This window comes from Marmota marmota, unplaced genomic scaffold (genome assembly GCF_001458135.2).
Source record: "Marmota marmota marmota unplaced genomic scaffold, marMar, whole genome shotgun sequence".
In the NCBI taxonomy this organism is placed as follows: domain Eukaryota; kingdom Metazoa; phylum Chordata; class Mammalia; order Rodentia; family Sciuridae; genus Marmota; species Marmota marmota.
In genome coordinates, this window is record NW_026000082.1 from 37,392,596 (window position 1) to 37,417,519 (window position 24,924).

The 24,924-nt window shown below is 53.2% G+C and overlaps 2 long non-coding RNA genes across 2 annotated transcripts; both read right to left on the reverse strand.

Moving 5' to 3' along the window:
• Positions 1-2,003: 2,003 nt before the first annotated feature.
• LOC125620479 lies at positions 2,004-10,327 on the reverse strand. The gene is made up of 3 exons (XR_007352179.1): positions 9,357-10,327; positions 2,706-2,765; positions 2,004-2,330 (listed from the first exon to the last, which is right to left on the reverse strand). It is a non-coding gene; the product is annotated as an uncharacterized LOC125620479 (long non-coding RNA).
• Positions 10,328-10,400: 73 nt separating this feature from the next.
• Positions 10,401-18,230, reverse strand: LOC125620478. The gene is made up of 3 exons (XR_007352178.1): positions 16,617-18,230; positions 11,177-12,621; positions 10,401-10,755 (listed from the first exon to the last, which is right to left on the reverse strand). It is a non-coding gene; the product is annotated as an uncharacterized LOC125620478 (long non-coding RNA).
• Between the last annotated feature and the right edge of the window lie 6,694 nt (positions 18,231-24,924).

Sequence of the window (24,924 nt, forward strand, 5' to 3'; positions counted from 1 at the left end):
GAGCTCGCTTAGCTGCCGCTGTCGCTGCGGAGGGCGAGCCGAGGACGTGGGCGGACGCCCACTCGCGGCCCTGCCACCCCCACGCCCCCACATCCTAAGCTGCCTCCCAGACTCTGGTCCCTCCCCGGGATCAGAAGGCCGGGTGTCACCTCCCACCTCTGCCCCTGACTTCTGAGCTGGCCAGATGGGGGTGGGGACCTAGGCACTATAAAGTACTGTCTCGGTAACCAAGGAGGAACCTGGCCCAGAGGGGCCCGGTCTCTTTAATGGTCCCCTGCCTCGGTTTCCTTATTTGTAAAATGGGAAAGAGTAGCCCTTCTTCCTTAGCTGATGATGCCAGTGAATCGTGGGACACTGCAGGGAAGGGCAGCGCACACGCTGTTGTCTTTTTTTTTTTTTGGATATATTTTAGTTATAGGTGGATGCAATATCTTTATTTCATTTTTTTATGTGGTGCTGAGGGTCGAACCCAGTGCCTCCTGCATGGTAGGCGAGTGCTCTATCTCTGAGCCCCAGCCCCAGCCCCAGCCCCTGTTGTCTGGTTATTACTGTTGCCATAGCCCAATCCAGACGGGCCTTGGCTCTTCTAACTCAGGAATTCTGCTTTTCCTCGATTCTCCGCCCTCATGAGACATATAGGAAGTTTGGATCAGAACCCAGCTCTAACCACATTTTTCATCTGCAAACCAGGAGTGCTAAAACCTTCCCACAGTGCGGCCAAAATGTAAAAACCAAATGACAAAATGCACCACCCCCCAAACATTTTGTAAACTGTAAAGTGCTGTCCATATGTAAACAAGGAATCATTTCCTCCAGGGGCTTCTTTGCCCTAAAGGGTCAAGAACTAGTCAAGAACCAAATCTTAGTGGGTGAGCTCCCCAGGATCCCTGGTCCCCGGCATTCACCTTGGCTCATGGAACACACCCTGCACCCCCGTGCAGTGGTAGCCCAGGGTGGGGAAGATCAGGCAGGTCCCACCCTTGAGATCATGGTCCAGCTAACTACAGAATCACAGGCCCGGAGCCTTGGAGAGAGATAAGGACTGTCCAAGGTAGGGCAAGGCCAGGGTCCTCAGGAGGAGAGCGGCCCGGAGGAATCAGCTTTGGGGGCTTTTTGAAGAATAATGGGGGTTCTGGTGGGAATTGGGGTGAGGCAGAAGCCCAGCAGGAACAAATTCCAGGGTGTGCAGGATGCTCAGGGCAAGCGCGTGCAGCACAACAAACACAAGGTGGTGAGAAGAACAAGATGAAGCCCATTGGGAAGGGCCCCAGAGCCACCCTGGGGAGCTCAGACCGTACTGAGGTTGATGGGGAGCCACAGCAGAGCAGTGCCACGGTCAGGTGCGGTTTCTAGAAAGATCAGTGCAGTGATAGGCATGGAGGAGCGATACAGGGAAGGAGGAGGGAAGGGAGAGACAACATTCTTGCAGTGAGTTGAAGGTGACCTGAATTAAGGGAATGACAGTGGAGAGGGAAAAGGAGACAGATGGGCGAGAACCTTCTGAAACAGAACAGTCGTGCTGACGAGAACAGTTAGGGGGAGAGAAGCTAAAAGTGTCGGAGTCGTCTGTCTCTGGGGCCTGAGTGGTGACAGCATTTACCTGGAATGGGAAACCCAGGAAGGGAGCAGAGAGAGGTCACCTTTGAGGTGCCTGTCAGACATCCATTTCCTTAAGAACTGACTGCATCAGACACCCCCATGTGGGAGTAGATAAGACCTGAATTATCCAGGAAGAGGCTCGAGATCAGGAAGAGAATATTAATCGGCAATTTTGTGAGTGATAGAAACCCAATTCAAACCAGGGTAAGGAAAAGAAAATGAAAAAGGAAAAAGAGATAAAAGGAATTTAGGGCTGGGTTGTATGTAGCTCAGTGGTAGAGACTTGCCTACCACATGTGAGGTACTGGGTTCGATCCTCGGCACTGCATAGAAATAAATAAATAAAATAAAGGTATTGTGTCCATCTAAGATTAAAAGTATATTTTTAAAAATCAGTGGCTCCTTTATCTTGCAATTTCAGGCATGGCTGGATCCAGGGTTTCTAATAATGTCATTGGGTTATTTTTCCCCACCCCCATCAGTTCTGTTTGTGTAGCTTTGAGACTAGGCCTTGGGGCTGGGGGTGTAGCTCAGCAGTAGGATGCTTCTCTAGCCTGCTCAGTATCCCTGGCACTGCCAAAAGATAAGAATGGGCCTTGTCTCCCATGGTCCCTCTCCAGTCCCAGGAATCATACTCAGTGTTCACAGTCTGCCAGGTGACACTTCAGAAGGACAGTCAATCTTCCCATTAACTTCTTCAAAAGTCCCAGGGAGGCTCTGATGGGCATCACCTGTATCACATGCGCAGGCCCAAATCAATCACCGTAGGAAGGGAAATGGAGCACTGTGATTGGCCCACTTGCCCTTCCCAGTGGGTGGGAAGGCTGTGAAGCACAGTTCCACTAATGCAGATTCTACCACCTCCCCCCAGCAGAGTCTGTGTGCTCATCTGGAAAGTACAGATGATAACAGAACACCCACCCCATGGGGTGACTGAGGGTGGAGATTGAGATGACACGGAGGAATACTTACTATAGTGCCTGGCACACAGTAGGCGCTCAATAAGTGGGAGCCATGTATAATGTTGGGCAGAAGAAATAGTAGTAGTGATGATCATTGCAGCACCCAGAAACCCACTGTCCTGACAGACAGAAAGGATAACTCACCAACTGAGCACCTTGGAGGGATCATTCATTCATTCAACAGTCTTCAGCCTGTGCCAGACTCTGCAGGTTAAGAAGACACAGGAGACTAAGTTGTGTTCGGTACAGACCTGATGGCAGTGGGAATGATATAGGGTGATGAATGCTGTAGGGACCGGGCCAGAGAAACTTGGCCACCCGGAGGCATCAGGGCAGCCTGCCAAGGAGGCACCACGTGAGGTGGGTGGGAAGGAGGCTGGAATTTTGTGCATGCTGGCGATGGGTCGGGCACTGGGTGTACTGAGTACTTGTACATGAGGCAGGGATTGTTGTCTCCTTTAGATGAGCGCATGGAGCCCAGAGTGGGTGGACAGCTTGCTTGGGGTCACCAGTGCTGGCCCAGGGGTCCAGTCCACTCGGAGAATTCACCAGATGCAGAAGAGAAACAGGACACCAGGTAGAAGGAAGGGGAGTCAGAGCAGGTCCTCTGGGATGGGGAGAAGTGAACAGGGTCCCACAGGGAAAGGCCACAGCTGGGGGAGAGTGGGGCCAGGGAGGACCAGGGCCAGGTGAGAGCCATGACCTTCAGCAAGCCCTGTGCCTCCTGGAACCTCAGTTTCCTCATCTGTGAAATGGGTAAAAGGACTTCTATTATCTTCATGCCCATTTTACAGGTGAGGAAACAGATTAGATCAGGGTCATCTGCAGAACTCTCGAGCTGAGCCATAGCACTGATTCTGCCGTGCAGGTGAGGTATGAGTCCACTTAGTCGCTCACGTTGGCACACCTGTAAATCCCTGCTATTTGGAAGATAGAGGCAGTCGGATCTCGAGTTTGAGGCCCCTTGGCAATTTAATGAGACCCTGTCTTAAAAAAAAAAATGTCTGGGACATAACTCAGTACCCTTTACTGGGGGAGAAAAAGTTTAAAGTTCAGTGCCAACTCTCCTGTCTGGCTCAAGAGTTGGGTCCATGAAAAGGACCCAAGAAAGGAAGCAGGTTCATGGGAGCCACCCTTGGAGGGTCCCAGAGACTCTCCTGTGCTCCTTATCCAGAAATTCCATCTCTTAAGGCCCTTAGAGACAATGTCATCCCTTGGAAAGCCATTCATGCAACTTGTAAATACAGAGTCCAGAATGGGGGGAGCGGCTTGTCCCAGGTCACAAACAAGCTGGTGGTGGAAATCCACCTAGAGTAAGGCCATCTGACACCTGGTCCCATTCAAGAGACTCTGACCCACTCACCCCTCACAAACAACCTGCCCCCTGCCACCAGGGCAGCAGCCTCTACTGGCCCTGAGCACTTGTCATGGGCCCTGCGCTCCACCGTCCTTAACCACAGGTCCTCCAAACCACCCTAGGAAGTGTGCGTATCCAGGGCAGCCGGAGGGCCAGTGGCAGACAGAGACCCTCACTGGACACATGGTTAGTTGATAGCATGTTTAGAAACACTTAAAATAATAATTGATGTCTTTAGACTTTGTCACCACCTTATGAGTCCCGTAGTCCCTATTTTATGGAGGGGAAAGCTGAAATTCAGGGATGCAAAAAGACCACCCCAGGGGCTCATGGCTGGGAAGCAGCAGAGGTTGGATTAATACATAGGCCTGGTGACTCCAAAGTCCGGGTGGTGGCAGTATCTTGTCCCTGCTCCAAGAAGCTATCAGGGAAGAGGTGAGAGGACCTAGGTGAGGGGTGACAGCAGTGTGCTGGGCCCCACTCAGAGATGACAGTTACTTTAGCAGCTAAACACATGGCCCCCGTGGTCAGGCTCCTGGGTTCAATTCTAGCTCTGTGTCCTCAGTGTGGTTTTTTTGTTGTTAGCACCAGGGTTGACTCTAGGAGTGCTTTTATCACTGAGCTGCATCCCCAGCTAGCTTTTTTTTTTTTTTTTTTTTTTTTTTCCTGGCAGGGTTCTAAGTTGCTGAGGCTGGCCTCAAACTTGTGATTCCTCCTGTCTCAGCCTCTCGAGTTGCTAGGATTACAAGCACTTGCCAGCACACCCTGCCAAGTGGCCTGTTTGAGTCAGCTTTTTCTTGCTGCTATGACTAAAAAGTATATTTGGGGGCTCATGGTTTTAGAGGTCTCAGTCCATAGATAGCAGACTCCATTCCTTGGGACTCAAGATGAGGNAGGACCTAGGTGAGGGGTGACAGCAGTGTGCTGGGCCCCACTCAGAGATGACAGTTACTTTAGCAGCTAAACACATGGCCCCCGTGGTCAGGCTCCTGGGTTCAATTCTAGCTCTGTGTCCTCAGTGTGGTTTTTTTGTTGTTAGCACCAGGGTTGACTTTCAAGGAGTGCTTTATCACTGAGCTTGCATCCCCAGCTATGCCTTTTTTTTTTTTTTTTTGGCAGGGTCTAAGTTGCTGAGGCTGGCCTCAAACTTGTGATCCTCCTGTCTCAGCCTCTCGAGTTGCTAAGATTACAGGTGTAAGCCACCACACCCAGCTTAGTGTGACATTTTGCACTGACTGCCTTGTGTGTCCCTGAGTACTGCTTTGAATGCTTATGGATCCTGGGGCTGCCCCAGGCCTCTGCCACTGGCCAGCAAGGTGGACTAGAGCTTAGAGAGAGATTTGAGGTGAAGCCTGTGAATTTTAAGACTTGGGGGCCTCATTTGCATGGCCTGGTATCCCATTTTGTATTCATAAACATGAATTCTTTTTAAAGAACCCCCCAATATTATTCAAGCTGTACTGACACCCTGCAAAACCTGGGTCTGCCGCTGTGGAGGCCACTCACTAGACCCCCCAACCTATGCCCCCTCCATTTTTCTTATCTAAGTGGGGGATGTTAATTGCTCTGATTCAATTCATATATGTACAGTGCTTTAGCAGTACCTGGCATGCTGGATGCAGCACGCAGGACTGTAATTCCAGTGACTGGGAAGGCTGAGGCAGGAAGATCTCAAGTTCAAGGAGAGTTTCAGCAACTCAGAAAGACCTTCAGCAATTTAGCAAGATCTTAACCCAAAATAAAACATAAAAGGAGCTGAGGATTTGGCTCTGTGGCAAAATGCCCCTGGGTTCAATCTCCAGTACCCCCCAGAAAAGGACCTAGTACAAAATAAATGCCCAGTGACTACTGGCTTTTTAAATAAATTCCCAGCTAGTAAATATGTTTAAGTGCTAGTAAGTCTGCTAAATCTTTTACATTCATCATGATCATTATGTTTAATTTCCACAACTCCTCCCATTTTACAGGTGAGAAAACAGAGGCTCACATAGGTGAAGTGACTTGCTCGAGGCGACAGGACTTCCTCTCGGTTTATGAGGCCCCTGACCCACCCCCTGGCAGCCGACCCTGGGGACTCAGGTCACACCACAGCCAGGTACTGACTGCAAGTCCCTGCTCACCAAAGGTGGACCATGAGTCCCCTGGGGGAAGAAGCCCCCAAGTTCAGCTGGGCTGGGGCCCTGGCACATCTAGGACCTCATCCCTCCAGTGCCCTTGAGCTTCCTCTTGAGCCCTGGTTACCAGAAGCCCTGGCCCAGGTGGGGCGGGGGCCAACGGGTGACAATGACCGATTTAGAAAGTAAAGTTGCTTCTCAAACAAATAAGAAAGAAGAGGAAAGAAAGAGCTGGCCTGCCCGCTTCCTGCCCCACTCTCTCCCAGCACCTGGGGCCCAGCTGCTGGTTTTCACTGCGTGTTTGCTCATCCTGCCGGAGGAGGCCCTTCTTAAAGCCCCAGGGCCCTCCCCACAGGAGATGGATGATTACTGAGCCCTGGAGATGTGGCAGGCTTCTTGCTGCTGCATGGTATTGTCTTGAGCATTGTTTCAAACAACAATACCCATGATCATCCCGCCCCGTTTCCTGCATTTGGGAGAGGGGGCTGCCAGCTCGGCTTGGGCGCAGCCTTCTTGGCTGTGCACTGTCTGAGGTCTGGAGGCCTGAGCGGGTTACTCCTTCTCTCTGGGCCTCCATTGCTTTGTCTGCAAGATGGGGATGGGTGAGGTGAGGGTTACTGAGGCCAGCATGGCATAGAAAGCCCAGAGCACAGCGGCTGTGACAGCTGCTCTTTTGGATCCCTGTGGAAGCCAGGGTCACCCAGGGACAGAATCCAAGAGCCTCCCTGGATGTGTTGGAAAGCTTTTGGACTCAGAGAGGCAGAGTCACTGTGGCTGCTTCAGTGCATTTCACCTAGACCTCAATCAGAGGGAGCAGAGGTGACAGCCGTCCCGATTCTATAGCAGAGGAAGCAAGACACAGACAAATGACCTGTCCAAGGCCGGCAGAGCTGGTGGGTGCAGATCTGGCTGCACCCCACCTGCCTGGCTCCACCGTGTGCTCAGAGCTGCCCTGGCATGGGTGGGGGTATCTCTGAGGCTCTGCTTTGCTTTGTGACCCTGGACAAGTCACTTGCCTGGGTTCTCATCTATGAGACAAGCAGCCCAGATACCTGCCCCCAGAACTGACAATCCTCAGGGAGCTTCGCGCTCAGAGCAAGACAAAGAGTGACCACGCCAGGGACCGGGAAGCCAGGGCTGCTGGGCTATAATTAGTGTTAATTTTAAAGTCACAGGCGAGAGCCCAGCCAAGAGGATGCTGAGGGCCTGCCCAGCTCTGCACATCTAAATCCTGTGGTTGCAGCTGGGGAGTGATTCCGGGAGGCACCTGGTGAGAGGTGGCTCCACCCGTTGGGGCTAAAAAAAAAATCCCTGAGTCTGCCACCGTGCAATCTGCCAGTCACCTGCTCTGACTAATGGCAAACTCTCCGACCCTGCTTCTCTGCCTCCACTTCACCCCCATAAGCTGTGTGGCTCTGGAGAAATCCGTTGACCTCTCTGAAACTCAGGTGGGGGACATTGGCCTTGCAGAGTTTTCCACAGTAGAAACAATACCTTACCATACAGTGTTGCTAAGAGACCGTGAGGACCTGGGCGCTGGGGCCCACCTGTGCTCCAGACCCGGCACTGCCACTTCCTGTTGTGTGATGTTGGGCAGGTCACTTGGACTCTCTGAGCCTCGGTTTCCACCACTTGAGACACAGTAGTGCTTCAGGAGTAATAACTGGTTGGTGAGACCGTTTACTGTGCTTGAGAACAATTTGCGGAGATCCTCAGACACGCTGGGGTCCTGTGCTCTCTCTTATGCAGCACCTCTCTGTTTTCCCCTCCAGAACTTCTCTCTGCCCTGGTTAACCTGTTCTGTGCCCTGATGGGTGACCTCTGCAGGTGACATCAATACCCTTTATCCTCTGCATTCTGGTTGAATGGGGAGGCTGGGAAGAGGACAGGTGGCAAGTGGCACTGGTCTTTATTCCCCTGGTTTCTTCCTGCACGATTGCCCCACAGTGCTGTGTCCCACCCCCTACAGCTCCTGTGGGTGGCCCTGTGCCTGCATCTCTGGCCCAGGTCCAGGTAACTTCTCCCTCCCACCCCCAGGCCAACATGGTAACAGCTTCCGTGCTCCATGGTACCAGCCCTGAGACAGTGCGCCATCCTTCCTGCTATCCTGAAACCCTGCCCAGGCCTTGGCTGATTGTCCTTGATTCAATTCTTTTCAAATTAGTCAGTTTGGGACAGGCGCGATGGCTCACAGCTGTAATCCCAGCAACTGGGGAGGCTGAGGCAGGAGGATCTCAAGTTCAAAGCCAGCCTCAGCTACTTAGCAAGGCCCTAAGCAGCTTAGTGAGACCTGTTTCAAAATAAAAAAAAATTTAAAAGGGCTGGGGATGTGGCTCTGTGGTTAAGCACCCCTGGGTTCCATCCCCAGTACAAAAAAAAAAAAAAAAATTAAGCCAGTTTGGGTGTGCATCTCTTTCCTGCCTCTGGGCCCTGGTGTGGCTTTGATGTGACATGTGTTGTGTTCATCTAGGACTTCAGGGATGGTCAGATAATAAAAACCCATACAGCTTTCACGAGTATCTATTTACCACTGTATCCACTTCTGCTAAGTGTTTGCCATGTGCCAGGCTCCATGCAGGGAGCCAGGGGTACAGATGACCAAGGGACAGTGTCTTACTGAGCTCCTGGGCTGGTGGCACACCTGCACAGCCAACTACAATATGAATAGCTCAGAGCCTTAATGGAGACACATACAAGCCCTGTGGCAAAGTGGAACAAAAGCCACCAACCTGGGAGAGGCTGGGAAGGCTGCAGAGCCTTTTGAGCAATATCTGTGCGTGGGTGCGCTCGCTCTCGCGCTCTCTCTCTCTCTCTCTCTCTCTGTATTAGGGGTTAAACTCAGGGGTGCTCAACCACTGAGCAACATCCCCAGCCCTTTTTTAAATATTTTATTAGAGACAGGGTCTCACTGAGTTACCTAGGGTCTTGCTAAGTTGCTGAGGCTGGCTTGAACTTGAGATCCTCCTGCCTCAGCCTCCGGAGCCGTGAGCCACTGTGCCCAGTCTTTTTTCTCTTTTCATAATGTATTTTATTTAGCCCAATGTTTCAAAATGTTATCATTATGTAATCTTGTCAATTATGATCCAGACACAAAATCTTGAGGTTTTTACATTCCCCCTCCCCAAGTCTTCAAGCTCCTGTGTGTGTTTGACACTCGGCACATTGCCACTCAGACTGACCACATTTCTAGGGCCCAGCAGCCACGAGAGACAGGCAGCCGGGTGGCATTTGATCCGATCCTCATGACGGCTCTGGGAGGTAAATGGTGCTGTTCTTCCATTTGACAGATGGGGAGAAGGGACTCCAAGGCGTTAAGTCACTCACCTAAGGTCATTGAAACTCCCTGGGTTGAAACCCACATCTCTGTCTCCAAAGTCTGTCCTCTGGACTGGCTTCTCATCCCCAGGGGGCAGCAGTTGGCAGGCGGAAAAGCCAACATGGACCCGAGGTCCTCGGACTCCATCCTGGAATGCTCCTCCTGTCACTGCCTCTGTGAGGCGGAGAAAGGGGGAAGGCAGTCACCCTTCAAAATGGGTTCTGATCCTGTTCTTCTGGAATCCCCGAGATGCCCTGGAGCAGGGTGGCAGGAGAGAGCGGGAGATTGCTGGCGAGCCGAAGGATGCTCTCTGGAAGGGCGAGGGTGCTACTGGGGAGAGGCTCAGGCTGCCCCGGATGGGGGGGAGGTAAAGCAGCTCCATCAGGCCCATCAATGTAGCCGGCAGGAGCCTGGAGCCGTGGCACACGCTTGTCATCCCAGTGACTCAGGAGGCTGAGGCAGGAGGATCCCAAGTTCAAGGCCAGCCTCAGCAATTTAGCAAGACCCTGTTTCAAAATAAAATGGGCTGGGGCTGTGCTCTGTGGTAGAGTGCCCCTGGGTTCAAACCCCAGTATCAAAAAAGTAGCCGGCAGATCAGCTTTGCCAGGGTCACAGGCAGCGGTTCCTTCCCAGCCCAAACACCCAGAACCGCTTGCTCCTGGAGCCTAGTGGGGGGCGGAGAGTGTGCAGGAACTCGGCCGGGTGTTCTCAAACCAGGCGCTGGGGGAGCTAAAATGGGACCATGACGTTAAGGTGTTCTGATGGGCAGGCCCCAGGCCTAACATGGAGAGAGTCCTGGGAGCTCCCAGGCCTGGTCCAGGCTCTGGAGGGAAACCGGAGCCCTGGAATTCTGGAAGCCAGGCTGAGTCTGTGACTCCAGGGTGGATGTCTGGTGCTAAAAACAGTGACCAGTGGCTGCTTACCCACCGGCCCCTTCCCAGTCTTCACTCGGCATCTGTCCCCTAAGATCCTCCATCCACACCCCGAGAGCCCACCCCACCCTTCCTGCCCCTGCTCCTGTCGCCCCCCCCAAGACCCCACCCACTCTGCACGTGGCCTGTGTGGGATGGGGGACCTGCAGCCCCGAGCAGCGCCACATCTTGCCTTCAGACCTGGCGAGATGACAGGCCCTTCGTCTGAGCAAAGGAGGCAATGTGGGAACAGAGGGTCCCCAGAGCAAGGGACACCCATGATGCCTCCTAAAGCCAGAGGAAGGAAGACCGGCTGAGGAGCCAGGCAGTGAGTCGGGTGGGCAGGGACACCACAGAGCCTGCAGAGGAAGGGGATGGGAGGCCACCAAGGAGGAGGGCTGGCCTCCAGCCAAGACTTCCAGGGTTCTCACGGTGTCCACCTGGGAGTCTGCAGCAGCCCGGCCCTCTCAGCTCGGCACAGCGTGTCCAGTGTCACCTGGAAGGCATCAGGGTTGGTACCTTTATTGTAGGCTCCAGAAAGTCCCATGGAGAGTTAAGGGGGTCAGAAGTGAGTCTGGTGACCTTGTCCCTTGACTCTACCCTTCTCTCCCCCACATCAGCTCAGCTGGTGTCAGATCGCTCTCGAAACCCCCAGCACCTGACTCAGTGCTGGGCCCAGAGCAGGGGACCTTCCCGACATCTGCGGGGCCCCTGTGCTGTCCCCACACATGATCAGATGAGCAGGGATGGTGGCACTCCCTGGACTGTTCGTGTCACCCCTACAGCAACCCCAGGGGACTGGAACTGCACCCCTTTTCACAGCAAAAGAAACAGGGAGGAAAGGGCTTGCCCAGAGTCACATGGTGACCACGGTCCTGACTCTACATCCTGTCCCTGATCCAAGACATTTCTGACACCTCATGTAGCCATCTCGGCCTCCAGTGGATCCTGTGCCATTGAAGTCCGGGGCTACAGACGGGTAAGGTCAGCAGGGACAGGAGCCAAGCAGGACGGGGAGGGGGTGTGGTGGGGAGGACCAGGGAAGGGACCTTGGAGATTGTTGTCATCTGCAACCTGCTCTGCCCGCACCCAGCACACCCAGCGGTGGAAAGTGTGTGTCAGAGGAAGCTGCTGCCTGGGGACTGGGGGGTGTGCGTGGGTGACAGCATGTGGGGTCACACAGGAGGCAGGATGTGCGGAGCTGGGGGCCAGGTCCCCGAGCTGGAGCAGGCCTGGGGTCGTGCCCCGCCCCGCCGCGCCCTGTCCTGGGGCTCACTTTCTCCCACTTTCAGTTCCAGAGGAGGGGCAGGCCGTCCTGCGACAGCCGTCCCAGAGCCTCTGGGGTCACTGCCAATATTCTGCTCCACTTCGTAAATAAATATTTCCGAAGCACCTACTGTGTGCTCAGACATGGGGCTGCAGTCCCCCCTTCTCCACCAGGGGAGGTGCACAGGTGGAGACAGGAGGAGGCAGGTGCGATGCTCCTGGGTGACACCATCCAGTGGGGTCGGGGGCGGCCACCAGGGAGGCGCCTGGAAGCCGAGCAGGAGGGAGGGAACCGTGACAGCCCTCCAGTGCTCACTGCCACCCAGAGGGAAGGACTCAGCCCTCGAAAGGCCCCCCATGGGGGCCCGTTTCCCAGGTGGGGACACTGAGGCCTCGAGAGATCAGAACTTGCCCGAGTGATGTTTCCAGATGCCAGGAAGCAGCAGAGGCAGGATTTGAAACCCGGCCACCTGCTCCGACCTGCTCCACTGAGGAAGGGGAAGTGGGAACAGGTGCTGGGGTGGGGGTGGGGGGGCAGCAGGAGGCTGGGCCAGGGGAGGCCTGCGGAGCTGGGGGCCAGGCCAGGAGCAGCCGGGGCCAGCAGAGTCCCTGAAGCACTGCCCTGGGGAGTGCTCTGTGTCCATTCTAGAAAAATGCCCTCCTTCAGAGGGGAGCACAGGGTCTAAACAAGCAAAAATCCAGTGTGATTTAATTCCAATGTTCTCTTTGTTTCTTAGAACTTCTGTGACAAAGTATCACAAACTGAGTGCCGTAGCCCAGCGGGCTGTTTGTCTCCAGCTCCGAAGGCCAGCAGACTGACCAGGGTACCTGGAGCCGTGTCCCCCTGACAGCCAAGTCCAGTCCTTCCTCGCCCCTCCCCAGCTGCTGCTGGTGGCCTTCAGCCCGGGCCTTCATGGGTATGCAGCCATATTGGATCCAGGCCCCCTCTGCCCCCCCCATTAGTCTGTCCTCATCTGAACTGGTGACATCCGCAGCAACCGCGTGTCCAAATCGTCACGTTCTGTGGTACTCAGTGTGAGGACTTCAACATATCATATGGTTCTGGAAGACACACCTCAATCCATAACAGATGAATCTGGGGAAAAAAAGAAAAAAACCCCAAAACTATGCAGGTCATATGTCCAAGTCTGAGATTCAGAAAATATGGCCTTGGGGCTGGCTCAGGGGTAGGCATGTGCTGAGTTCAATCCCCAGCTCAAAAAAGAAAGAAAAAGAAAGCATGGGCCTAATATATCTGTCTGCTACACAAATATTAAAGTACTTTGCTTTAATGGGTACTATATAAATGTTTGAGAGATACTTGACTTGTGGTCCCTTAAGGCCCTTAGATCTTTCTTTAACAAGTCAGAAGAATAAAATAAAAGTCCCTGGAGAACAAAGTGCACTGCCCTTTGTCCTGGATTCCTGACAGGCAGCTGTTCACTGACCTTAGCCTTCTCTCCTCTGTGGGCACCAGCTTGGGGAATGAGCCAGTCCTGAGAAGGATGGGCGAGGCCTCTGTTCCCTTCCTCACTGGATTGAGCAGAACCCACAGTCCTCAGTCCTCTCCCTTGCTTCCCCATTCCACGAGGCTCAGACTGTTCCTCTCGGACAAATCCCCACGCTGCATGCTCACACCTAGACCTGGCTCTGCACCTTTACCACGAAGCTGTTGCTCTGCTCTTCAAACTGACTTCCTCGCCACCCGCAGGAAATCAGTGTGTTCTAACATGAGTCTGATCACCTCCTTCTGGGCCCCAAACTCTCCATGCTCCCTATTGTCCTAAACTCCCCATTTCAGGGTTTGTAGGAGTTGGTCCCCAGGAGTCTACCCAGGCCTGCTGTCTCACAAGCCCTGGAGGTTACACAACTTGCATTTAAAAGAGACTGAAGGGTGGGGAGGCTCCCCGCGAAGCTCCTTCTAAGTGACCTCAAGTGCTTTCCTCTGCATCCACACCTTTGCCATGCTAATCCCTCTCCAGAGAGCCCCCTCCCCGCCCGCCCACTCTTCATCACCTCATTGTAAGACGCCTTTATCCTGATCACACGACAGAGCGCCTCTCCCTCCTCTACAGCCCTAGGATTTGGGCTAAATTTTTGTCCCCCTCTTTGGTACTGGGGATTGAACCCAGGGGCACTTTACCACTGAGCCACATCCCCAGACCTTTTTATTTTTTTTATTTTGAGTCAGGACCTCATTAAATTGTGAGGCTGGCCTCAAACTTGTGATCCTCCTGCCTCAGCCTCCTGAGTTTCTGGGATGACAGGCGTACCTCACAGGGCCTGGCTTTGGATGCACTTCTTCACGAAGCTCGTTCCACTGCACTGTGTGCTAGAGAATTTGCTCCCCTTACCTGAGAGCCAGGTACTAGCCCCAGGCCTGTGACTAAATGTCAGGGACAGCAGATGAGAAAAACGCCAGAATGGAGAGACAGCTGCTAACTGTCTTTGTCAGTCTTGCTGTGTGACCTTGGGCAAGTCACTTTTCCTCTCTGGGCTTGTTTCCTCTTTTAGAGTGGAAATGTAGGGAAAGATATCCAAACAGGTATGAAGGCAGGAGCAAAATTCCTCTGTCTATCCCAGGTCTGGCCAGACCCTGATGGTCCTGCAAACAAAAGCTACTGGAATCCTTTATTTTGCATCAATTTGCAAGTATTTGTATGCACACTATAAGAGGCACCCCTACATTTCATTCATAGAAGGAACTGTGGCTGTCATCTAATTGATGCCCAGGGATGGAAAAGACCCACTGGTCATGGTTCCATGCAAATCTTACCTGACAGAGGCCTTTACTCATTAACAGTCCAACCCCCTCCTTTTACAGATAGGTAACTGAAGCTCAGAGAGGGAAAGTGAGGAGCCCAAGGTCACACAGCAAGTGAGATGCATAAGACTTCATCCTGGGCTTCCTTCTGCCTGTCAGGGGCTGGCGCCAGCTGGACCAAAGGGGGCTTGGTTTTCTTTTGAGGTCCTTCTCCACTCCCCCAGAATAACAAAGCTGGCTAGTGTGGCAGCCTCCACAAGCAGCACAGGAAACCAGATTGGTGTAGTGAGGCCGGTGGGGGTAGAGGAGCCTCTCAGAGGTGGCTTAGCGTTGCTTTCACCTGTTCTAAAAATAACGCACTATTAGAGATCCGCAGATGACAGGGTGGCCTGCAGGTTATTCCGCTGAGGGGAGAGGAGAGAGTGGATCCATGTGAACAAAAAGACAGCTGGGCCACTGCGGGCGGGCGACAGGTGGGGGGCCCTGGCTGGGCCCAGGAAACTCAGTGGGCAGCCCCTGTGCACAGAGGGGCAGGAGGGGGCTCGGGGCAGGCACTGGGCTAGGGGACAGTAGCCCCGGGGAACAGGCCAGACTTGGATGCTGCTTCTGGGACAACCAGGTCCAAGACCTAACAGGTTCAGCAGGTAGAACCCCGAGTGTGACACAGGCACCGAGGGAAACAGCAAGAGATAAGACCACGGAGACCCCTTGGGCCAGGGTGGGCAGGGAGGCCCTGGAAGGAGTAGATAGAGAAGGGAGACCCTTGGAGAAGGGAGGGAGGGGGCACCTTCAGGGGCGTGGCTCAGGGAACCCAGGCCCACGGGGAAGAGGGTGTGGACCTGCCCAGAGAGGTCAGAAGGGGGCAGCGTGGGACCTGCGAGCTCCGGGAACTGCTCAGGCTTCTGGCTGATTCCAGATCCATAGGAAGCCACTGAAGCCAAACTTTCAGCAGGGAAATGGGGGTGGGGGGGGATGGGGCATGGGGTTGTCTCTCAAAAGGCCTGCTCTGGCCAGGCGGGTGGCATAAGGATTAACTGGTCTAGAAGGCCTGTCAGTTCAGGGGTGGTGGTGCACACCTGTGATCCCAGCAACTCAGGGAGGCTGAAGTAGGAGGATCTCAAATCAGAGGCCAGCCTTAGCCACTTAGCCAGACCCTGTCTCAAAATTAAAAATACAATGGGCTGGGGATATGGCTCAGTGGTGGTGTGCTCCTACATTCAAGCCCTAGTATAAAAACAAACAAACAAAAAAACCACCAATTAGGCAGAGGACATTGTATTCAGGCAGGAGTGATGGGGTGATGGTGACCTAGACAGAGTAAGGGAAAACACAGAGCTGGATAGCTTCAACATTTGTTCTGGAGACCACGTTCACAGGAGTTGCAGACAGGTTGGACTGGGGTTGGGGTGGGGGACACACAGGTTTCTGGCCTGAGCACCTGCTGCAGTCACCTCCCCAGGGGGACCTGCAGGCTCAAAGGCCAGGTGTGGGAATCTGGTTTGGGGCAATAAGATTGATAAGATTTAAGCAGCTGCAGACGGCCGAGGTCCTGCCCGACGCAGCTCCGCAGGCCCCAGCCGTCTGCAGGAGGCATTGCTTCTCCCACCATGAACCCAGTCCAAGCTGTGAGCCCCAAGAAGCCAGGGACCAGCCTGCTTTGTCCCCAGCACCTATGAAGACACCTTGCACATAGTAGGTGCTCAACAAAGAGTTGGGGGGTAAATGAGGCGAAACCACCAGCTGCATGAATGGGCACACAGACATGGTGCTGTTTAGGATCCCGGAGGCCCTGCAGCAGGTGTCTAGTAAACATTTAGGGACTTCTTTGACTTCTCTTGTCCCACCCACATCCAGTCAGAGCCCTGCAGCTTGGCCTTCCTCTTAGGCCAAGCCAACTTTCTCAAGCTCGTCCCCTGCCCACCCCTCCCATCACTGCCTGGTCTGGACCCCCAGCATCTGACTGCTGTGCCTTTTCTGGGTGTTCTTCCTCAGAGACCCTGAAAACACAAAGGGGCAGGCGGCTTCTCCCCTGTGCCACCCAGGACCCCCCCCACACAGGGGCCTCCCTGCCTCCTCCTGTCCCTCCACCCTCCACACTTCAACAAGGGTGGCTGGGAAACAGTCAAACCCTGACCTGTCCCCCCCCACCCCGGTTTACCCCCTCCCTCCCCGCGTTGGCTATAGCATCGTGACGTCACAGCCACGCCTGAACTTGCCTCCAAGTTCCAACGGCAGCCTCAACTCCCTGGGCCTCCTCTGAAATCTTGGCCACAGCTCCCAGGAGCACCCAGGCTTTCCGTCCCCTCTGCCCCCTCAGCCAGGCTCACCCTTCCTGCTCCTGGTCCAGTCACACTCGCCCTTGGCCATCCAGCTCCTAGTCGTCCTCCGCTGCAGTCCCTCAGGCCACCCCTGCACTCCACGGGGACTTCACCGGCACTCGTGATAAGAACTGCATTTACTGAGCCCCTGCTATGTGACAAGGAATTGTTTAATTCTCACAATGACTTTAGGAGGTCATTATTGTTCCCATTTTACAGATTTAAGAATCTGAGGCCCAGAGAGATTAAGTGACTTGCCTGTGGTCACACAGCCAGCAAGTGACAGAGCCAGGTCTGAACCTAGGCAGGCTGGCTCCTGAGCTGCCATCTTGGCTGGTATGTTTGAAAGCTGTGACCGATCCCATGGCATGGGCCTGCTGGCTTGTCTGTCTCTTAAGGACAAGAACTGTGTCCCATGGCTCCTTACCCCTCACATCTGGCACAGCAGCTGGCACAGGTAGGTGCTCAATCAAGCCTCCCTTGGAAGAGCCTGAGGGAGTGGTACTTGTCATTGTACGGTGCTTTGCAGCTTGGAGCCTACACGATCTCATTCGATTTCTCAATGACACTGCTGGGCAGGGAGTATTAGACCTATCGGTCAAGTCAGGACCAGAGAGGTCAAGAAACTTGCCCAAGTCACCCAGCCAATAACTGGTGGAGATGATTCCAATGACCAGGTGTCCTGACTCCAGAAACAAGGCCAAGAAGATGTTGCTGAACCCCAACCCAATCCCAGTCCCAGAGGACTGGAGGCTGTGCTGGGTCAAGGGTCATGAATTGCTTCTCCCAGTGGCCGGCAGGGGTTTGGGGGCAGGGGCCTGCTTCCCATCTTCTGGGCCCTCAGGGTCTAAGGCTCTTCAGGGCAGGAAACTCTTCCTTGTCACAAAGCTCCAGCACCCCCCCTCGCCCCCACGCCCCAGGCCACTGGGCTCCCCTCCCCCTGGAGGGCCCTGGTAAGAGCATCCGCCTGTCCCTGAGGATCCACGGGTTCAGCCCAGCAGCTGAGATGGATGTGCAGGAAGCAGTAACAATGGATGAAAGACCCTCTGTGCCCAGGTGGGTGGGGGAGGGAGCGGCAGGAAGTCAGATCCTCCTCCTCTGCAGGCCCAGCCGGGGGCTGGAGGGAGGCTGGGCATGCCAGACGCCGCGGGGGCTTATTTGGATTCCCCAGGGATCCAAGCTGGGGAGCCCTTTGCAAACAGCAGACCGCTGGCTCTTCTCCATGGGGTGCTGAGCTCTGGACCCGTGTGACAAGAATGTCACTTTCCTTCATCACTGTTGCTGTCCCCCGGGGCCCAGCAGCAGGGCTGGCAACACCGTAAGGGCAGGATTTGTTGAATGCAGAAATTAACCCAGCACTACTAATAACTACAGAATCACAATTTCACGTGGATTTGCTTGTTGGAAACAATAAAAGGGATTCCAGATGACTCCTTTCCCCTCCTGAGCTCCTTCCGCCTGGCAAGCTGGACCCTCAGCGTTTTACGAGGTCAGCTCCTTCTCACCTTCCAGCTGTAGCTCAAATGAAGCTCTTCAATAAAAGCCTGGGGGATTGGGCACGGTGGCACACGCCTGTAAGTCCCAGAAACTCTGGAGGCTGAGGCGGGAGGATCCCAAGTGTGAGGCCAGCCTCAGCAATTTAGCAAGACCCTGTCTCTAAAATATAAAGAGCTGGGGATACAGCTCAGAGGCAGAGCATCCCTGAGTTCCACCCCAGAACCAAAATAAATAAATAAATAACCAAGCAAGCTTTGGGGGCTGCTCTGACCCCCAGCTAAGGGAACCCCTTCCCTTGCCCCCTGGCTCTTGATCTCCTCTAAGGCACTTTCATGAGGGTTTAACATGGACCCTTATGTGTGAATCCCCCTCTCCCCCACAGGAAGGTAAGTGCTGAAGGGCTTCTTGCTCCTGTCCCCAGGGCCAGACACTTAGATAATGCTCCATAAATAGTTAACTAGATAAAGAGATGACCAAGTGGATCTCGGGTAGGATGTCATTCCATCCTATGATGCTCTGCAAGCTGCTTCCTGGACGGGAACAAAGACTGCAGAGCCCCAACCCACAGCCCCAGCGAGCAGCTCTTCCCCAGGTCAGTGACAGTGACAGTCACCAATCAGGGCTGCGCTTCCCCCACAACAATTATTGAGTTTCATCAAAATCTGAGTACACGCCTGCATAATGCCAGCAGTTTGGGAGGCTGAGGCAGGAGGACAGAAGTCCAAATCTAGCCTCAGCAACTCAGTGAGGCCTGAAGCCACTCAGTGAGGCCCTGTCTCTAAATCAAGTACAAAACAGGGCTGGGGACACGGCTCAGTGGCCAAGTGCCCCTGGGTTCCATCCCCCCATACAAAAAACAAAAACAAAACAAAAAAACTAAATCTGCGCATGGGACTGTGAGAATGGCCACCGTCTGTCCAGCTTGCCACAGTGGTCTTTGGGGGGGGGGGGCTGGGCGGCTAACCTCACCTCTTCATTTCGAAGGTGGGAGAATCCGGGCCAAGACGGCCCAACCCAGGGCCTCACCAGCAGAGGGTCAGCAGGGCTGAGGCCCCGGGAGCCCTTCATCCACCTCTTGCTCCTTGTTTTAACAGACACTCACGGAGCCCTGTTCTGTGACAGGCGGTACCCTAGGGACCCGAGACACAGCAGTAGCCAAAGGCTCTGGATTCAAGGGAGAAGGGCCAGCTGGGCCTCGGTGGCGCACAACTGTAATCCCAGAGGCTTGGGAGGCTGAGGCAGGAGGCTAGTGAGTTCAAAGCCAGCCTCAGCAAATGTGAGGCGCTAAGCAACTCAGTGAGACTTTGTCTCTAAATAAAATACAAAATAGGGCTGGGGAGGTGGCTCAGGGGTGGGGTGCCCCTGAGTTCAACTCCTGGTACCAAAAAAAAAAAAAAAAAAAAAAAGATTTTGTTTTTAGGTACTAGAGATCCAACCCCAGGGTCTCTAGAATGCTTAGCAGAAATCTAATACTGAGCTATACTCCCAACCCCAGAGCTTGCATTTTAATAAAAGAAAACGGGGTTGAGGGGTGTGCAGGACAGTGACAGAGCATTTGTGTAGCATATGCTAGACCCTGGGTTCAATCCCCAGCACCAACACCAGGAAGAAAAACAACAAGGACAAATAAACACATCAACAAATACAGAGGCAGGATAATTTCTAATGGTGGCCAGTTCCCCAAAGAAAATAAAACAAGACAAGAAGATAGTGACTGAGTGGCAACTTTAGAATGAGTAGTCAAGGAAGGCTTCTCTGAGGAGAGGACAAAGATTTGGGGAGGAACATGCCCAAGAGAGGAAACAGCAGGTTCAAAGGCCCTGAGGTGGGAATGGGCAGGGAAGTTAGAGCCTGGTTCTAAAAGTGGGGTCCCCAAGCCAGCTGCCTCACGGTGGGGCGGCTCGTCAAAAACACACACTTTCCTGAGCGGCCTCAAACTTACTGGAAACTCTGTGGGTGGGAGCCAGCAAACAAGGCTTTTAACAAACCCTCCAGGTGGCTCTGAAGCACCTTCAAGTTAAGAATCACTGGTCACAGCTCAGAGCCACCTGGCTGTGGGGTGGGAGGCTGCACGGTTAGCCACATGGGATCCTCAGCCTCACTGCGGCCTGTCCATTGAGGCCCAGCCTCGCCATCCTGGCCACTCAGAGCCCTCGGAGGCTCTCCAGATTTCCTGTTGGACTCAGGAGGCTCCTGGAGACCCGCTTCCCCAGCCTCCAGCCTCCCCCCTCCCTCTCCAGGCTTACTCTCCTACTCACCACCGTCCCCAGCCTCGGACACACTGTCCCTTTGTGTAGAATACTTTCTCAGCGTCTTCACTTGGCTCATTTGCACCCATCCTTCAACACATAACCCAGAATTCACCTCCAGGAACCCCTCCCTCTCTGATGGCCTGATCAGGGTGAGAGGCCAGGGCCACTCTGCCCCCATGCCGGCCGGCCAGCCCTGCGCTGCTCCTAACGCAGCATTCATCACATAGTGTGGCATTATGGCGGGGAAGGAGAAGAGTTCCAAACATTTCTCCTTGGGGGGCTGAGGGTGGAGCTCAGTGGTAGAGCACTTGTGGTGGGTGGGCCCAGAGACTCAGTGTTACTGTCCCTTACACACACACACACACACACACACACACACACACACACACATATTTTCCCTACTGAATTATACAGATGATACATGAACTTGCTTTTATTATAAAAAATACAGTACAGCTGGGCATGGTGGCACACACCTGTAATCCTAGCAATTCAGGAGGCTGAGGCAGGAGGATCACAAGTTTGAGGCCAGCCGCCTCAGTAATTTATGGAGACCCTAAGCAACTTAGCAAGACCCTGTCTCAAAATAGAAAATAAAGGGGGCTGGGGATGTGGCTCAGGGGTTAAATGGCCTTGGGTTCAGTCCCTGGTACTAAAAAAAAAAAAAAAGTACTGATAGAGTAAAAGCCCTCCTTCTTCTCCTTCTTATTCTTTTCTAACCCCCCTGCCCTTTCCAAAAATAACCCTCAAGTCTAGTTTGCTGTCTCTCCATTCATACATTTTTTGATGCATCACAAACATATGTTTGTAATTGGAATCAGGTGGATAAGTATTGTTCCAAGACGTGTTTGTTTTTGACTTAGTGTCTTCAAGGTCATCTGTGCCCGAACATGAAGATTTACCTCACTATTTTTTTAACCACCTCTTAAGTACGAATGTTCTGTTGTTTTGAGGTCGTGCCCTAAATGTATTCATCACTCGTTTATTTATCCTGTATTTTATGATGCTTTGACATCCTCGGGCCTGGGAAGTCCTGAAGTGCTGCCCTTCCCAGAGCCAGCCAATTCCTGGCGGCAGGAAACAACTTGCTGGGTGTGGTGGTGCCAGGTGCCTGTAACCCAGCTCTTACGAGAGAGTTCAAGGCCAGCCTGGGCAACTTAGTGAGGCCTTTCTCAAAATAAAATAAAATAAGGGCTGTGGATATAGCTCAGTGGTAAAGAAGTGTTCCTGGGTTTGATTCCCTGTGTTCCCCTCCCCGCCAAAAAAAAGATGGAGACAGCTTGGCGCCTTTCATACACCAACCACCATCCACGCTCTCATCTCCAACCGGCCCCTTTGTCCAACTCACACACCGAGCCAATATTTCCCCTGCCCTGACACACCCCGGCTAGGCACTAGACCACTGGAGACCACCTGCACAGCCCAGAGTCTGCGACCCGATTCAAATGATCCAGTCCTCAACTCGCTCAAACTCGCCGCCCTGGCCTGCCTGCTCTGTCCAGGGAGACCTCCGCCAGGTGCCTGGGCTATGCTCTCCTCTCCTGGCCGCTCACCCATGCTGCTGCTTCCCCACGTGGCACCCCGTGCCCTGGACCTGTAAGTAGTAAGACCTTTTTTTTCAGTGGCATTGACCTCACTGTGTCATCACCTCTATAAATCAAGTCCCAGGCACAATTAAAACATCGAGAGATGGGGCTGGGGCTGGGGCTCCGTGTCAGGGCGCTTGTCTAACAGTGCAAGGCCCTGGGTTGGGTCCCAGTACCCCCAACAAATACACAGAACCCGCCCCCCAACAAACACTGAATGACGGACATTTAGAGGTGCCCAAGCTCGCACTGTTACAGAAACGCTGCACCCATCATCTTCGTACCTATGTGAACTATCGGGTAGTAATTACCTAAATATTCACTGATCTTTGGGGGGAATGCCCTCCACCCCACGCCCAGCCTCTGCACCCCCCTTCTTATTTCTCAGTTATCAAATCACAGAATGAACTGGAGTCATCCACCAGGGCGGCTTCAAAAAACACCAAAGAGGCTCCACCATGTAAAATATCTTCCTTGTCATCCATCAGCCCTGATCCCTGAGTTTCCTCCCACGTGAGCCCTGGTCAAGAGCCATTGCCCCTGGACAGCCGGGCACATCAGCAGACAGTCACTGTGAGTTCTGTCTGGGTGATAGTGCATGCAAGGAATGTAGGTGGGGGCCAGAAGAACTGTCTGTGTGACCTGGGGCAAGTGACTTCACCTCTCTGAGCCTTGGTTTTCTCACCTCCCAGAGCAACTGTCAGAATATACACACATAGATCCCGAATTTATGCATAGATAAATAAAATACTTATATGTAAATATATAATTTTATATATAAAATATTCATATATTTATTCATTTGTATAAATAAATAAACGAATCTAATCATGTTTCTAAAACCCTCACTCAGAGGTGCTCCAAACTCCAAACAAAAACTCCAAACAAAGCATGATGTGAATTTTCCATTTGCCGCTCCAGACTGACCCTCCTTCTCCACCTGGGGAAGCACCTGGGCTTCTCTGACCTCTTGGGTTTAGCCAGTGGCAGCTGACAAAAGGCTGGAGGCTCCAGGAAGCCAGAGGGAGGGGTGGGTTTGTACTGCCCTGGTCCCTGCCCTCTGCCGGGCTGCGTGGCCTGGTCCCTCTGTGGAGGACCCCATTCTATCTAGCTTCCATCACTCCTTACCATAGAGGCTCCCAGTGGCCAGGGCTTGCTGCTGCTGCTGTCCCTGGGTCCCCTCCATCCCCCAACCCTGCCCACCCCTTTGGAGGTTCAGACCCTTCACGGAACTCTCTCCAGTTGCCCCTGCAGGTAAACCATCTGTTTCCTGCAGGCCCCTATTTTTATCAAGGTGCTTTCTCTGTCCTTCACGCAGCTGCAGAAAGAAGGTCCCTGCATGAATAAACCAGTCTTGGGGAACATCTTGAGAGCTGTGGTGTGAGAGCCCACTTGGGAGGTGAGGCCTGGGAGAGGTACCTTGGTAGAGCTGCCTGCTCAGCGGGCCTCACGGGCAGCAGCCCTCGGAGAGGCCCTGATGCCCCAGTCCTCTGCCTGAACTTTGCAAGATCAAGGTCTACTCTGCCCCACTTCCCTCCAAAGGCCCAGGTGTCCAGGCTGTAGGACTCTGACTCACACAGTGAATGCATCTAAACCAACCAGTATACCAGAAGCCAGCATGTTCACTGATCTGAGGGGGGGGGGGGGAATGCTTATGCAAGGAAGCTAAGCAGCAGGAGTTATGAGATCACCTACTTAGAAGGCTCCCTTTCAGGAATCAGTTGTAATAACAGTAACAGCATCCAGATACTGAGCACCTATTGTGTGCCAGGCACTGTACTAGAACTTACATTCACTCATTCACCAACATTTCAGGTCTACTCTATGCCAGCTACTATTCTAGACCCTGTGATATAGCAACAGACACAACAGAGAAGGACACTGTCCTCTTGGATGCTCCATATAGAGCCCTAGGTGGTGGGCATCTGCAGCCCTAGTTAGTCCTCAGTAAAGACATTGAGATCCAGAAACTTGCCAAAGGCACCAGCTGGTGAGTGGCTTGAACCCAGACCTGCCAGGAGTCTCAGTTGAAGCTGTCACCTCAGGAAACCACAGGAAGGCAGGAGGCAGGCTGGGAAGAGCCCAGCCCAGTCAAGAGGGAGGACCTGGTGCCAGGTGCACACCTGTAGTCCTAGCAATGGGAAGGTTGAGGCAGGAGAATCCCAAGTTGGAAGCCAGCTTGGGCAACTTAAGGAGGTCCTGTCTCAGGACTGGGTATTATGTATAACTATAACGTGCTAATAAAAAATTAAAATAAAAAATAGGGCTGGGGATATAGCTCAGTGTAGAGAGCCTCTGGGTTCAATCACTAGTACTGAAAAGAAAAATAAGAGGACCTGGGAGGAGGGGGCCTGAGGTCCTCATCTGCATCCCAGATGCCTGCAGTGACTAAAATGAGAGGGTCAGGGGCTCAGGGAGACACAGCCTGGGAAGGACACTCTGTGAAATGATGCTCCTAGTTATTCCTTGTTTGTAATTTGCTTCTTGACATAAACTTTGTGAGTCACAGTCTCAGAACTTGTCTAGATTTCACAATCCACATAGAAGATTGCAGACGTGATCCCATCTTCTGCCAACACATTCTCAACAGTCAAGATTCCCTTTCTCTGCCTCCCTCTCCTCCCGGACATCAGGGATTTATTTTGGAAGTTTGGAGGGAGCAGAGCAAGAAAAGGTGAGCAGAAGACCTCAGGTGCCACTCAAGGGGTTATCGTGCCAATGGTCTGGAATGCCCTTGACAGCCCAGTCGGAGACCTTCTTCCAAACACAAGCAGACATCTATTACATTGAGCACCTACTTTGGGCAGATCGTGGACCTGGCAAAGTTGGGCAATAATTAAAACCATAGGTTCTGGATCAACTGAATTCCAGGTCTAGCTTGGTCACTTTCTGGCTGCATGATCTCGAGCAAGGCAATTTACCTTTCTGAACCTCAATTCCTTTACTTTTAAAATGGTAAACAATGTTTTTTAAAAAATTATA